This window comes from Papilio machaon, chromosome 8, assembly GCF_912999745.1.
Source record: "Papilio machaon chromosome 8, ilPapMach1.1, whole genome shotgun sequence".
Classification (NCBI taxonomy): Eukaryota; Metazoa; Arthropoda; class Insecta; order Lepidoptera; family Papilionidae; genus Papilio; species Papilio machaon.
Genome location: NC_059993.1, coordinates 5861891 through 5878273, shown reverse-complemented (window position 1 = coordinate 5878273; position 16383 = coordinate 5861891). Strand labels below are relative to the sequence as shown.

The 16383-nt window shown below is 35.1% G+C and overlaps 1 protein-coding gene across 1 annotated transcript in view; it reads left to right on the top strand.

Moving 5' to 3' along the window:
• LOC106717415 (tiggy-winkle hedgehog protein) overlaps positions 1 to 16383 on the top strand; it is a 41945-nt gene that overhangs the window by 3054 nt on the left and 22508 nt on the right. The gene's annotated exons all lie outside the window — the stretch shown is intronic.

Here is a 16383-nt window from a genome sequence, read left to right as displayed (position 1 = left end):
ATATGTTCATTCGAATTATACGAGTAGTAAAAATGTTTAATGTTTGATTCAATAATCCAACTTATTTTAAAAATTATAAACCTATCAAAAGTTGTGATATGAGTTGTGAAAGTGTTTTAAGCATTTCATTGGTCATTCCATGGCCAGTTTTCTTTAATGTCAGACAAATATTTAAATTCAATTATGTTAATTAGCTATTAATACTAATCTTTACCAAATCATCAGAACTTGTGCTAGGTTAGGATTTTATCTTATGTCATTGTATGTTTATTGTTTAAAATATTTTTGTTTAAATAAAAAAAAAATCTAGCAATCCGTCCGGATTTGCTCGGATAAATTGTAGGTTATCTTAGGTGATGGATATAGGATCTTTCTAGTGGTGATAAAAATGTTTAAAATCTTACTTTGGGTAGTTTTGGCAATATTTTAACGTTTCACAATTTTTTATGTAAGTAAGGTTCATATAAAAATGTCGAAAGAATTCCAAACATATGTGTAATGGAATAAAGTCTTTTTGTTTTAAGTTAACTTAAGTTAAATAGTACTTTTATTTGGAAACAGCGTTTTCATTAGGTATTTGCTAATTTTACTTTATTATACACATAATGAGACACAGCTAAGTTAGGTGAAGCCGTAAATGAAGAAAGTGAAATAACTTAGATGAAATATATACAGAAAGTTCTGGAAAGGATCAGTAATTGACTAAAATTGATGGTGTTATTACCGAATTAGCAAAGTCTTTTACTTTATGCTTACATAAAAAATCTATTTGCTATTCAATCACCTTCAATGACAAAAAGTGGATCCAGAGTTAATCTTAGTGGCCTAAACGATAGTGACATGTTTATCGAAGCCGTTATTTGAAATGAATGTTTGCCGCAATGTCGATCCATCGTTGCCGGTAGTTAAAATTAGTTCACTTGATTTAGCGGCCATCGAGCAAGTTGTTTGCGCTAATGGTGAGCGCTTACGCCTCCTCGCTTCGCGTCACAACGAAGGTTCCTGAAATAGTTGTCGCGCACTCAAGGATGCGTTTTGTCAGCGCGCAAACAATTATTTAAATGCGGACAGCAGTTTGTGCAGCAAATATTTTGATAGCCTAATGTGCACACTCGGTTAGCAGTTATAGGCCGATGATAATGGTCCGGGGCGCAGAGCACAGCAGACGATGCGCGAGTGTGTGCGTGCACGGCCGCGGCGCGAATCCGCCGTGGGTTACGTTATGTGCCGGCGCGGCGCGGCACATAGCTGGGCCCCGCTCTCAGCCTTGCATTCGTAAAAATCTCCAAACCGGTTCCTTCCTCCATTACTTTCTTTCTGCCTCCAGTGTGCCTCCCATTTAACTCGGGGCCCAGTTTTTATCAGGAATCGGTATCTCCTTCTAATAGTATTATTTATTTCTCATGAATAAGAGGGAATATACGTAAAGTTAATGCGCACGGGAAGCGGTGCGGTGCGTTACATGGCGTGCTTCTGAGATAAACGTCTCGCTCGCTCCATTGGAGGCTGCCTGAGTAACTGCCGATGCCGTGCCGAGGCGACGCCGGGATTTATGCTGCTCCCACGGCTTCTTAATCTCTACTAATGAATTATTGTTTTGATTTATATTTAACATTTTTGACTGAATAATTTTTATGTCTACCGTAAATGTTGTGCGCATTAGCAAATATAATTGATAAAGAAATAGTAAATATTTTTAGTTCTGTCAAGTAGTATGGATTGTAAGGTACTGAGATGTCCTTCTTTGCGCAACTGTGTATAAAAAACTGTACTATTATATTTATTTTTATTTGAAACTCACACTAATATTTCACTTTCTGTGAGGTCTCACAGTTGGGGTATGTGCACCATAATTTTTTAAGGCTTTTCTATCATAAATGGTGCAGAAAATGAATAATGTTTAAAGTTAAAAAAAATAACAGATTATATAATGTACAAAGCGACTCTATTAAGAGCTGTAAAAGACACATATATTATATTTGCGCAATTCATAAAATCCCAAGGAGATTTATGAGTGCGTAGTATCGCTTTTCTATTACAAAATCAGTTAGCGACGTCTCGCTGACTAGGCCGGCAGCTTGGCATCTCGGCCGACCACAGAGTAGGCGCACGACCGCAACGCTTGCACTTCTCCGATTCCAATCGGACTTACTTACCATTTTATGAAAGTTTTTATTTAAATATTTTATATCCCAGGCCGCGAAAAAGGCGCGGGCGGCGAGGGGCAGGTGCGCGGGGACAGAGGGACATAAATATCTCGGTGATTTATGGCTGGGGCGGTCGCAGGATAGGTCAGCATTATTCAATTTCGTATTTGAGGCTCGGATTACAATGAGCTTTTACAGCGGCGCGCGCGCAGATAGTGACGACCGACGACTATTCCGACCGCCTCACTTACTTTTGTTATCTACTTTTTCCAGTTTATACAACACGGATTAACGCGTGTTTGATGCGCCCTCTAACGACCGAGATTAATCCACGTTTATAAAGTTTTTTTCAAGTTTGTGCTTTTCAACTTCACCGTTTGCCGGCACATTACATTTTTTTCTTTTCGAGGTGCCGACGATTCGAAACGCATTTGCGTCAACATTTGAATAAAGAATATTTCAGTCCGAATTACTGGCAAAAGATATTTAAGTTAATGTAATTGTTTTCATAGAATAATAAATATCATATATCAAAACAAACATACGGATTGTTAAAGTTCAATCGTTTAAAACTCGCTTAATTATCGATTGTTAATATTGATTTTATTTCAGCCAGTGATACGCTAAAGTGGTTCAATTTGTTAGCAGCAAAGACACCGCCGACTAAATTAGATACTTTTCGGCTTATTAGCGCTGAGTAAAAAAACCAAATGAGGCCCTCATCGCTTTGTGAATAATTGACCATAATCAAATTAATCCTAAATTCTACGGTGGGTTTACAGCGTTGTAAAATGTAATAAAGACCTCTTAACGGCCATATTATAACATCTCTTGTTTATCATGAGTTCATGAGCAATCATATGTTAAACTAGTTTACGTCCGAGAAAGAAAAAAAAATAAATTTAAATTTAGTTTTAAAATTAAATTTCCGATTGTAGGTCTTTTCCAGGTATGCTTTTAGCTGGTTATTTTAGTAGCGTTTATTTCTGTTGTCAATAACCGTATGAATATAACTGTATTTTGTAGGAATTATTCGACTTTGTAGATTAGTCGGCCTAGAACGAATATTTGAGATAAGCGCCTTAGTCATCGTCAATTATGTCAAAATTAGTACGAGATTTTTGGTGTTTACATTACGCTCAACAAAATTTAATTCAAATAAAAAAATACAAATGTAATTAACAAATAAAGTAAACTTCGGCGATGCCTAAAAATTAACATTCATGAAATTTATATGAGTAACTAATCTATATTACAACTTTTTACATTCTATGTTATATAACTTTATTATGACAGTGGAAGTAATAAATAACAAATAAGTAATACGCGCTGATAAATACATTCACAGCTGATTACGCACGCAATGTGCATAATCTGTGATCATCTGACAGAGAACATGCTTTCAGACTAACACGTCTGTGTTACTGAATAAAGTAAACGTATCGGTTTAAATAAATTGATTGGCTTTGATGTTAGAGCTACCGTTCGTAACGTAAGAGTTCTTAAATATACCCACACTAACCACGGATTGATGCAGTTTTTTATGTGATCTCTAAAATTAAACTTTGTTTTTAGTATTGCTATAGGTTAAAATCTTATAATTCTTTCAAATTATTTCCTTTGTCCCATTTCTTTTTCAATCAGGGTCTAATAGTTTAAAAATAGGGGTAAAAATAATTGAATAAAATTTATTTTTGAGTTATTTATTGCCTGATTGTTTTTACCTTTTCACGAAATTCAAATGCGTTAATAATAAAAAAGAAAATTGAATAAGTAGATAGTAAATACATTAACACACAGACATCAAATAGAAATACTAAAGAAGCTTCTAATAAAATATAGATCTAAAAATCGATTCAAAGAACTGCAGCGTCTGTTTCATTGAAAACAACAATGTAGCTAAACAATACCGATATAAATATCAAAACTAATATCTATCATGTAATAATCGTTAATTTATCCTCCATTGTCTAGAAGTAGTGTTATACGTTATAATTGACAGGCGAATAACATCGCAATGCAAACTAGAGAAATGAGGTTCATACACATCTATCGAATGTAATTTTAAGATATTTACTAACTGTTTTTAAATAGATTACAGTAGCTAAATAAATTTAATTATAAAATTGATTTTTATTTAATTATTTGCAGCGACAAATGAGCGAAGAAAAAATGTATAAAGTCTAACCATCGTCTGAGCAAATTACAAAACAAAAGACGATCTAGATGTGGACACGAAAACCTTGAGGTTAAAGCGACTAACCGTGGGTTTTCGAGACCAAAATCTCCGTTTAAAATATATTGTTATCTCTGTTTTGTCAAAGATAATGACAGGGATGACAATATGTTTTATACAGAGATTTTGGTATCAGAAACCCACAGTAAGTTTAGAAATTGGTATCCTTTAATAATAAATTATTGTTTCTCTACTGTAAAAAATCTACATTTTCTCGTGTGTAAAATTGCTACACATGCAAAAGCTGGATCAAATCTAAAGAAATTTGCTAAACACAATTTCCAAACAAAAGGAACCAAGTATTTCTTGATGTATGCAATAAAGGGATTTTAGGGAAACGCGCAATGTGTGCAAGCCCTTTTACAAGTGAACGTAAGCACACTTGTTTAAACACAGGCCGAACTGTTCAAGTGATAGGTCTTTGAACCTCACCCGTGTTTGCGGTTTGTTTTATATAGTTGCTTCTTAAGGTGGCGATAAATTAACGATTTGCATCTTCCCGACGTACGTAAACACTCATGATGTATGTAAACGCAAGTGTGTCAATACCTAGCCGTGAATCTTCGGAGCCGTGTGAACTCCAGCCGGTGACTAGCTGCAGCTATTTCATTAACACGACGTCAATCTATGACGTAAGTTTACGATTATTGTATAAAACATGTATGCTTTTAAGCTTACTTTCTTAAGCTTAATTTGGAATATATATATTTTTTTCAGACTTGGACATTTGCATTTTCATTTGCTTTTAATTTACTTCCTAATACTTAGGGCCTCAGTACCTACTTGTAAGTAAAAAATCAAGAACGCTATATGACAAAATATGAACCAGCCGTTAGAGAAACTCAAAATGCTTTCATTATAAATTATTTATGGCGAAAATACAACAGACAGTATGTATTTAGACCACGAGGTCAGACAATTTGAAATAATTAAGACTTGCATAGATAATTTAGCCGATTATTGTGTTGTGCAAAATGTACAATCCGCGATCAATGTTTCCTGCACACAACAGACTCGAGTGGTTGTTATGTATACTGCTAAATTCAATAATTGTATACTTTACGAAGTTTTGCTTTTCAATTCAACTTTTTTTAACTTTGATAGGTTATTTTATTCATAATTTTTATTATTAACAATTTGCGCAAACTATATTTAAAAAAATAATTAAATAAAATATTATGTATTTTACCATATAAATTTATGTATACTATACTAATATTATAAAGAGGATAGATTTGATTATTTGTTTGACAAATTCTTTCACTGTTGGGAAGCTACACTATCCCCGGATGACATAGGCTATATTTATTATTACATCATTTTTTTTAATTCCGCGCGGCCAAAGTCGCAAGCAACTGCTAGTATTTCATAAAATTAAAATGAAAAAGCATTCCTTATTGTTTGTAAGAGTATCTCGTTGGTTTGTTTTAATTATTCGTGCAAATATTTGTCGTGGTACAGCTGTTGCTGCTTATCTTATTCTTATCTGTCAAACCTCAGTCAATGCTACGCTATGAGACACGGGCACAGGCTCATGGCACGGGCCACTACTCAGCGAATTACGACATTTCATGCTCTTTTAAAAATACAATAATTTTTGTTTACACTCGCCTTCTTTATAAATACCATTTGCCCTACGAGATATTTTCGATGGTAAGATAAAATGAACATATAATGTTTTCACAAAGAAAGATAAATCACAAATTATCAGGAAAAGCTTATGTATCGTCAATAAATCGAAGGGATTTCATCGATATAGTTAAAATAGGGCAACATAATAGATCGTTATAGTTGCGGATAAAATGAGGATATGAATTCAGATTAATTTAAGTAGTGCATAATAATATTATCTGTTACGTCTTAAAACAGAGAATTAAGGGCACAAAGCTTGTATTTGAATCAACTGGATAATAATGGATTTGTAACACTATCAACACCAGTATACGATATAAGGAAGTGTTGAGTAATCAATCATCATATATTAAGAATAAAGCAAAGAAGAAATATGGAAAGAAGATTATCAAGGTAGGCGGTACCTTGGGTTACACAAAAACTCGTTCTTGCGGATGTCTCTGGGTAGCTGTGTCCACTTAACATCAAGTGTGCCGCTCGCTTGCTTCCATCTTCCATTAAAAAAGGGCTTAATTTATATTTCGTTCCATGTTATAAGGAAAAGAGGTTCGTCAAAGACATAACTGGCCGTAAAAATCAGGCAGGGCCGTACTCCAGCGTGTCGATCGGCACTTAAATCTTACATCCAATAAAAGTGCACCTCGCGAGTGCAGAGTTCCGTAATTGGTCCTGTAGCGGGCGACCAGGCGATCACGGCCGCGGAGCCGATCACGTCGGACATACTTTTACGATTCTCATTGGTCCCGTTTAATGATGTGTGACGGCTCGCAGCGAGGAAACAATGCGCTTGTAATTGAATTTTTACTGTCTAAGGAGTTTTGATAGTTTTTAGTTAGATGTCACATCGAAAAAGAAGTAAATTATAATTTTGTAAATATAAATGTCAAATATGTTTTTTCTTCGTCTTTCCTGTTCATATATAATACAATGCTTACACATTTTTCAAAAAAGTGAATTTTTATTTAATCCCTTAAACATTTTGGTCCGATTCGAGCCGCATATTTTATAAGAAAAAATGGAGACTGATCAACTAATAGAATTACAAGAAGAACTTAAGCAAACTCTTTTAAAAGCTCAAATAAATTTTAAGAAGTCGCCCCATGAAAGAATTACAACGGCTTATGTGGAAGCAAGACTAAATACATTAGAGCTATATTGGAGTAAGTTTACAAGCAACCATGATCAAATTATAACTAAGATGGACAAAATTAATAGATCGCAACTTGAGTATTTCGAAGAAGATGTCTATAGTAATGTGGAAGAAAATTATTATATTTACAAAAGTGAGTTAAACACAACATTACAAAAATTGAATCCCATACCATCCGCATCGAGAGAAGAATGCAACTTTAAGCAAGAAGACGATATTAAGTGCTATAGTAGAGATGTCAAGCTACCACGTATTACAATACCAACATTTTCTGGCAATTATACTGAATGGCAGTCATTTTATGATTTGTTTACATCCTTGATTCATAACAATGGACACTTAGATGACGTGCAGAAGCTTCACTATCTCAAAAGTAGCTTATCAGGAGAGGCAGAAACATTGCTTAAAGGAGTACCGGTAACTAGAGACAATTACATAGAAGCATGGAACATTTTAAAAAAGAGATACGATAACAAGAGGTATGTTGCGAATTGTATTTTTAAAAAACTTTTTGGACAAAGAAATATTACTCAAGAATCAGCTTTTAATATAAAACAACTATTAGACACGTCCATCGAATGCATCAATGCTTTGAAACATATTGGTTTACCTACAGAATATTGGGACGCAATATTAATTTACATTATTGTTTCAAAACTAGACGAAAATAGCCTTAAACAGTGGGAAGAGACAATTAGTGCAGATAATACAGATGATTTAGTAAAATTACAGAAACTAACAACATTTCTAGAAACTAGATTCAGGACCTTGGAAATGATTGAGAGTACCAACTTAAAGTCAAGGACAATGAAACCAAAAATATTTCACGCAACTATTGAGCACAAATGTTCATACTGTAAGGGTAATCATTATATATACAACTGCAAGGAATTTGTAAAATTATCCATCGAGAAGAGGTATGATTTTGTACAAAACAATAATTTATGTTTTAATTGTCTTATTCCTAACCATCCTGTTATTAAATGTAAACAGCTTACGTCTTGTAAAATATGTAATAAAAAACATCATTCACTCATACATCCTGAAAGAAAAGGCATTGCAAATATGAACAGCGCAGAAGCAGAACAGAAAGACCCGAAGGAGAAGGATTCAGTAGTAGCGGCACACTTCTCTGGAAGAAAACAACCCGGTCAAGGTGTATTGTTACCGACAGCTCTAATCGATGTTATTTCAGACAAGAATAACTCACACATCGTACGGGCTCTGCTTGATCAGGGGTCACAAGCCTCGTTTATCACTGAGAAGATAGTCCAAGCACTTGGTTTGAAGAAATCAAAATGTCACAACGAGGTCGTTGGCATAGGTGAAGGCAATAACAAACTGTATTTAAAAAATACAGTTACTTTTAAGCTGAGATCGAGGTATGACACAACCTTCAACCTAATTGTCCATGCATTTGTTTTAAGATCCATAACAACCCTTTTACCAACCTGGGGTATAAAGGGGTCCACCTGTACTTTGATAAAAGATTTACCGTTGGCAGATGCGACGTTTAATACTCCTGGTAGAATTGACTTATTATTAGGTGCCGATGTATACAGTAAGATTCTAGACAATGGCGTAGTAAAAGGTACAGATGGTGTAGTAGCACAGTTCACTCGTTTAGGATGGATCCTGTCGGGTGAAGTCACGGATCAAAAACAAAACGGGCAAAGAGAAGTTATTAGTATGCACATCAGAACATTAGATAATGATTTACTCAAGAAGTTTTGGGAGATAGAAGCAGACTTAGGAAGTAGTAAGAAAATATTAACAAAGGAAGAAGAGATATGTGAGAAAATATATAAAACTACTACAAAAAGAGACGAGAATGGAAGATATATCGTCAACCTTCCATTAAAACAATCTCCTGAAGAAACTATTGTAACATGCGGTAATACAAAGGATCAAGCCATGCGAAGATTTACACATTTAGAAAATAGATTTAAAAAGAATCATTCTCTAAAGGAAGAATATCAAAAGGTGATTAAGGAGTATTTAGAGTTAGGACACATGGTTAAGATAGATGAAGAAGCACAATGTTTGTATTTACCACATCACGCAATTGTTAGAGAAGACAGAGATACCACAAAGGTACGAGTGGTATACGATGCCTCCGCGAAAGGTAATAACGGTTATTCTCTCAATGATTGTATGCTAATTGGACCAACACTTCAACCCGATCTACGTACTTTACTAATTAAATGGAGATCGTACAAAGTTTGTATTGTAGGAGATATTGTTAAGATGTATAGACAAATAAAAATCACTGAAGAACACTCAAACTTACAATGCATCGTATGGCGCGACGAACAGGAACAACCTTTGCAACACTACAAATTAGTTACAGTTACATTCGGCACTGCGGCAGAGCCTTTCCTTGCTGTTCGGACTCTAGTTCAGTTAGCCGAGGATGAAGGTCATAAATATCATACCACATCTCATATCTTAAAGGGTTCTTTTTATATGGACGATCTGATGACAGGAGCAGAGACAGTAGAACAAGCATTTAAGATCTATGAAGAAATAAACAGTTTATTATTAGATGGAGGTTTTGAGATGCAAAAGTGGTCCAGCAATTCAAATGAGTTATTAAGTCAGATGAAGAATAAGTCCAGTTGTGAGATAGAAAAGTTGACATTTAAAATGGATCCTATATTCAAGATTTTAGGTTTGACATGGAATAGGCAGGATGACAGTTTTCACATTACAGTCCACTTACCAGAGTTGTCTTATTCCATTACTAAAAGATACATCTTATCAGATATTTCTCGATTATTTGATCCATTTGGGTGGTTATCACCTGTTATCGAAACTGCAAAAGTATTTATACAGAAGTTATGGCTTTGTAGAAGTGATTGGGACGAGGAACTGCCAATTGATTTAATTAATCAATGGACTAAATATAGAGAGGAGTTGAGTAATTTACAAACTATTAAGTTACCAAGATGGTTGAAATTACATTCAAAGAATAAAGTCGTGGAAATACATGGATTTGCAGATGCCTCAACAACTGCATATGCTGCAGTTGCGTACCTGAGAGTAATTACAGAAGAAAATGAAGTGAGTGTTGATTTAATAGCTGCCAAAACTAAAGTAGCTCCATTAAAACAATTATCTGTTCCAAGATTGGAATTATGTGCTGCTGTACTACTAACACGCTTGCTGAATGAAGTAAGAAATATTTTGAATATTCCTAAAGAAAATATATTCGCCTGGACGGATTCCACGGTAGTTCTGTCTTGGCTGCAGCCACCGCCAAGCAGATGGAAAACTTATTTATGCAATCAAGTTTCAGAAATTATACAGTTAATGGATAATGATAAATGGTATCACTTAAGGCCTTCGGAGAATCCAGTTGATCCCACTTCTCGTGGAATTATTGCACTAGAGTTACAAACAAATGAATTATGGTGGAATGGACCGAGCTGGCCAAGAAAAGAAAACATTTTGTACGAAAAGAAAGATACGATTACATAGACAGAATTAGAAATCAAGAAAAATTACGTTAAGACACTACATGTTTCAGATGAAGTTTCTATATGGGCAAGATTTTCTAACTTAAATAAACTAAAAGGAGTATTAGCATACTTCCGGAGAAAGACGTTTAAGAAATTGGAGAAGAAATCTACTTATTTAAGTACCAAAGAATTAAAAATCATAATGGACAGATTTAGAATACTACTATTTTTAGAATATCCCTCACGGTGGCCGGTCTTTAATGATTTTAAAGACAAAAGTCTTTGGTGGCCGGTATGTCTAAGGAGTTTTGATAGTTTTTAGTTAGATGTCACATCGAAAAAGAAGTAAATTATAATTTTGTAAATATAAATGTCAAATATATTTTTTCTTCGTCTTTCCTGTTCATATATAATACAATGGTTACACATTTTTCAAAAAAAGTGAATTTTTATTTAATCCCTTAAACATTTACAATGTCGAAAATTCCGTTTTCACCGCGATGAAGGCGTTGTAATGAAATACTCGATTACGTCACTGTCTCATCATCGTTTGGTACAAGAATCAAATAGACGGTAGTATTATAAATATGCATAATCGTACAATTATGAAAAGAGACAGCCAATTTTTATAATAGGACATAAGTTAGCTACATAGTACAGTAGGGCCTTGGCCATTACTGAAGTAGCTTGTTTCAAATTTACCGAGAATATACAGTTTAGGAAAAGTCATTTGATATCCTTTTAATTTTAAAACTACACTTTAGTAGTATAAAAATAATTGTATTCACTGTCCTAATTTTCTAGACCAGAGGCTAAGTATTCAGGGTATACAAGATATTTTCGTAACATTATTTATTTTCATTAAATTGCAGTAAACGAAGTAGAGGAATACGGAGGATACTATGTTTGCTTTAAAATTGCAAAAAAATCATAAATATCAGGAATTCACTCATCAACAGTAGTAGAAACTCAATTTACAAACTCCCTTATCCGTCCCTGATGTTTTCAGATCAATAGAATTAATAAATATTTGTCACCAAAGTCGGTTAAACATTTTGTTACTTTTCTTTTATCTTGTTAAAACTATCTAATTTTATCGATAACGTTAAGACTAGATGATTTATCGTTAACTTTGTTTTAAATTCACATACATTCTTTAAAATCGTATTGCGGCGCGGGCTGTGCGCAGGCGCCGCGGGACGTCGTCGCTACCCCCCGCACGCCGCACCCCCGCGCGCGTCACACCACCCTCACCTTTATTTATATTTATTTACCTTCCCTTCATTCACCGAAGGTCCGCCCTTTCGGCCCTTTTTGTCGCGCCCGATACAAATATTGTGAAAGAGCCTGCGGTTGGAGTGAATTTATTGTGTTACAATTTGACGTTAGTGCCATGCCGGTGACGAAAAAAAAGCATTTTGTAAAAATATGAGCAGCTGGGACGAATGCGTGACGTGTGAGTCGTAAATTAGACGAGACCTACAAAATGTTGTATTGTTTAGCAATCAAAGTATTGTAAATTGTTTTAATCTTATATGGTGCAATACTGTACTTGTTTAAAAATAATAATTACTAGCATTTCATGGTCGGTTTTAGTGTTACTTTTTATGTAGGATACGCTGGAAAATGGGTTCTTACTTAATTGATTATTTCCTCAGAATATCTCGCAAATTGTATATTATTGTAAACTGTTTGTTGTGACTATATTTATGAAATGAAATAAAAGTTACATCTAAGGTTTTAACTTATTAATAAACGTGAAACGATTATGGGTAGATCGACGGTATTCTTGAGGCACTAAAGATGAAATCTTCACCTCATATAGTGACTGGGAGACGGGGACGTCTGAGCATCAGTTATCATGATAAATGACATATTTATTTATCCGACGAGCTTAAATAGCTATGGTAATATTGGTCGTACAACAGCACAAAAGGTAACAAAACACAAAAGTTGAAAAAGGTAAACCGCGCTATTTACAAAGTGGCTAGCGAGGACCACACAGCCACAATCGAGCCGCGCGTGCGACTCCGCCGCTTACGACAAAAAAAAAAATCATTCCCAACATAGATCTTTTTTGGTTATAGATCTCGCATTTTGGTGGTGTGATTTGTGACGTTCGGAAACGTTAATGGCACGTCCGATTGATATACCTTCTGTTCCTCGTACCATTGTTTGTGGCCTGAATCCTCCCGTTTTTCGGTCATTATCACAAAATACCTTTTAATTGAAAAACCCTAGTTTGGGAGCACTGCACATGATGCCTTACAAGATTCACTGAATACGCGTGCGCAGGCGCAAGTGCGGATTCACGTAAAAACGCAAATCGCTTAGTACGGTTTGTGCGCCGTGCGGCTGTTTACTCGAACGGCCGGCGCAGGCGTTGACGGACGATGAACACGCGCACACACTTTGACACCGCTCCCAGCAGCTCTCCGCACCCCGCTGTACCATTCGACCCTAACTATTTTTGTCTTCTCGACTCTCTCACGCTATTGTTTCCCATCATTTTGCTTTTGTTTGCCAATTTGCCTTTCAAATGAGCTCGTCGTATTAAACGGCGTCTAACGGTATCTACATACATCATAAGAATTTATTTATGTTTGGTGAATCGCGTGGTCTAGCCGATCGGTATTACGTTCGGGAAGTGATTACATGTATGGAAGTTGATATGTACGTGTTATTAGTTGGCCTCACGTGAGTACACACGCGCTACTTTGGGGTCCTTCTAATTGAACGTAGGCGCGGCGGCGGCGGCGGGCTGCCTAACCTAATTTACATTAATGCAAACGAGGAGCATTGTTCAGGTGTGAAACACCAGTGTCAACACGAGCCCTCTACTCAAATAGTTTATTAGCTCCACCCAGCGGCGTGCTGGCGGACAGACCTTTGTTACATTGACATCCCTTTAAAGACACGCATACTTAACGCTTAAATATGACTGTTTAAGATACCGCGTCATACATAAACAGAGACGTGCCTTTCCACTCATCGTTAGTCTTAATATTCTCAAACTTTCGTCTATTTTAAGAATGTATTTATGATTTTTATTACAATTCTACAAAAATTTTCGCTTTGAGAGCTTTATTTTTCTGCACAATCCATTTTCACTAACTTTAGGATTTATTAAGGTTTAAGCGAAAAGTGCACAATAAAGAAAAAAATCATTGTTTAAATTCTATTTCATTATTACTTCTCAATAGAACATAATTCATTTCCAGATCGGTTTTATTTATAGTGTGCGATTAAAGCCTTATTCCCACTACGTCAATTTCAGAGAGTGCATTAACGATTTTATGAGTGCTTTACATCTGCTTTATGGGACCGTTTAAGAGACAATTTAACGCCTATAAATGTTTGTCATTGATTGTGGTACGTGTATACGAGAAATTGTGTTGGTCAGGGAATGGATAGGTCGTTGACTCGAGTCGGCTCGCCTCGCGTTGCGGTCGCCTGAAACACAAGAAGACCGTAGTGGTCACGGCACAGCCTCTATGGATCTCACTACAAACACTTGGGTCGCAGTGAAAGCGCTTCTCCACGTATTAATGACGAGTATTATGAATATAGAATGTTCGTACAACAGTAATTGAGTTTTAACGAAACCGCTTAACTGGGAACGGGTTAATAAACGTATAGATCGACGAAATAAACACGTAATTTCTATTAACGCCCAGAAAGCTCTTCCGGAATTTCATCGCGGGCGTGTTAGCATTCCCCAAACATTATTCACCTCGGATGTACGCTTACGGGTGAGCTTCATATCATAATACAGCGTCGAGACTCACTGACCGGTCCCGAGATATACGCGTCAAAATAAATATTTAATTGAATCTGATACCGATGCGAATGTACGAAATGATGTCACTCAAGGAGACAATGGCTGATCATAAATTTTTGTGACAAAACGCCACCTTAGAGATTAATCTTGCGATGTCGGGTGTCGTGTGGGCAATATACAAGATGTGGGTAAATGTAAAGAATTACCGATTGCGACTCGGTCGGAAGGTAAAGTGCATTTTTGTGTATATTGGCCGAAGTAAATTCGCGAGTACGTGCGAATGTGAGAATGGAACCTCGGCCAGTTGTTGGCTGTCGTAGCTATGTGATGCTATGACGGCTTATGATTCACACACCTTGACAAGTAATATTGTTGAAATTAATGTGTCAAGCAATTTCGAAATTATTAGTTACTATAGCTTTGTGCATAGTACATATTATATTAGTTAAACTGATTAAATTTTATTAAAGACTTTGATAAAAGTTTTTATTTATCTTAAACCCGCAGCCTACGTACTTTATTTAGTAGCAGAATATACAAGTCAAACCTTTATTACTGTATTAACCCTTTTTCAATAACACCGTGGGCGTTTGAGATTCGATTGTTTGTTATTGCGAGTGTTACTTATTTTCTTGCGAATAGTTTTATTTAACCGATACTGATGGCTTTATACTTTTCTTAAGATGTATGCGATCGAATTAGAGTAAGCAACTATGATGAACTTAGATTCGGATTAAATTGTTTTCAACCTGAATATTTTCTCCTACGTAAATCTATGTCACGGCAATATGAAATAAACTGAACAGGATTTATTTTAGGGAATATGTTGAGTTAGGTAAATAAAAAGTGACGAAGAAAACTTATGTTGGGAAAAGCAATGCTTTGGAGGATCTAAGAACGAGCTTACACAGATCAGAATATTACTTAGGCATACTAAAGACTATCAAGTATATATAAAGTATAACATTTGTTCCCGATCGTGTATTATTAATGATCTCTTCTGATCTGTGTCTAGGAAATGATAATAAAATAATTCGAGATGGTTTAAATCGGTACACAGACATATTTCTGCAGACGCATGTAAACCAATTAAGATGTAAACACACGCGTCGTAGCGTCTCGAAGCAGAAGTGTTTAACCTCCTATATTTATTAATAGAAGAGTTTTTCATGTTTTTGTTTAAAATTACCAATTCCTAAGAGTGGGCACGTTTCGTACTAGAAAATTCCATCTGAAATCTAAGAGCGAGATTTACTAGATGTAAATCGTCGTGTATGATATTTTTTAATGATTAATAATTGTTAATAAACCTTTTTCCTATATTATTATTTATACTAATATTATAAACAATAATAATTTGATTGTTTGTTTACATTCAATAGGCTTCGAAATTACTGTACCTATTTGAAAAATTCTTTGCCTGTTGGGAAGCTACACTCCACCGGTGATATAAGGCTATAATTTATTGCTAGATACATTTGTTCCGCTCGGACAAAGTCGCGGGCAAATGTTAGTTTTATTATAAACTAGCTTTTACCCGCGACTCCGTCCGCACGGAATAAAAACAAAAAAAAGAAAGAAAACGGGGTAAAAATTATCCTATGTCCTTTTCCTGGTTCTAAGCTACCTGCCTACCAATTTTCAGTCAAATCGATTCAGCCGTTCTTGAGTTATAAATGGTGTAACTAACACAACTTTCTTTTATATATATAGATGTATTGCTTTAAGAATGTAATTATTTCACTATTAATTTAAATATTAAAAAATTATGTAAGGTCACAATTGTTGTTTGTATTGAGAAAACAAAAAATATTATCCAAACCTCCTTATTTAGAAGATCTTTTAATATTTTTCTCGGGGAGTATATTATCTTTAAATTGATATAGCCAAATTGCACTTCAATATAAATGCGATTTCATTTAATTTAATCTAAAATACACACTGGCAAGTTTACGACCAATTATTTCTGATTAAAA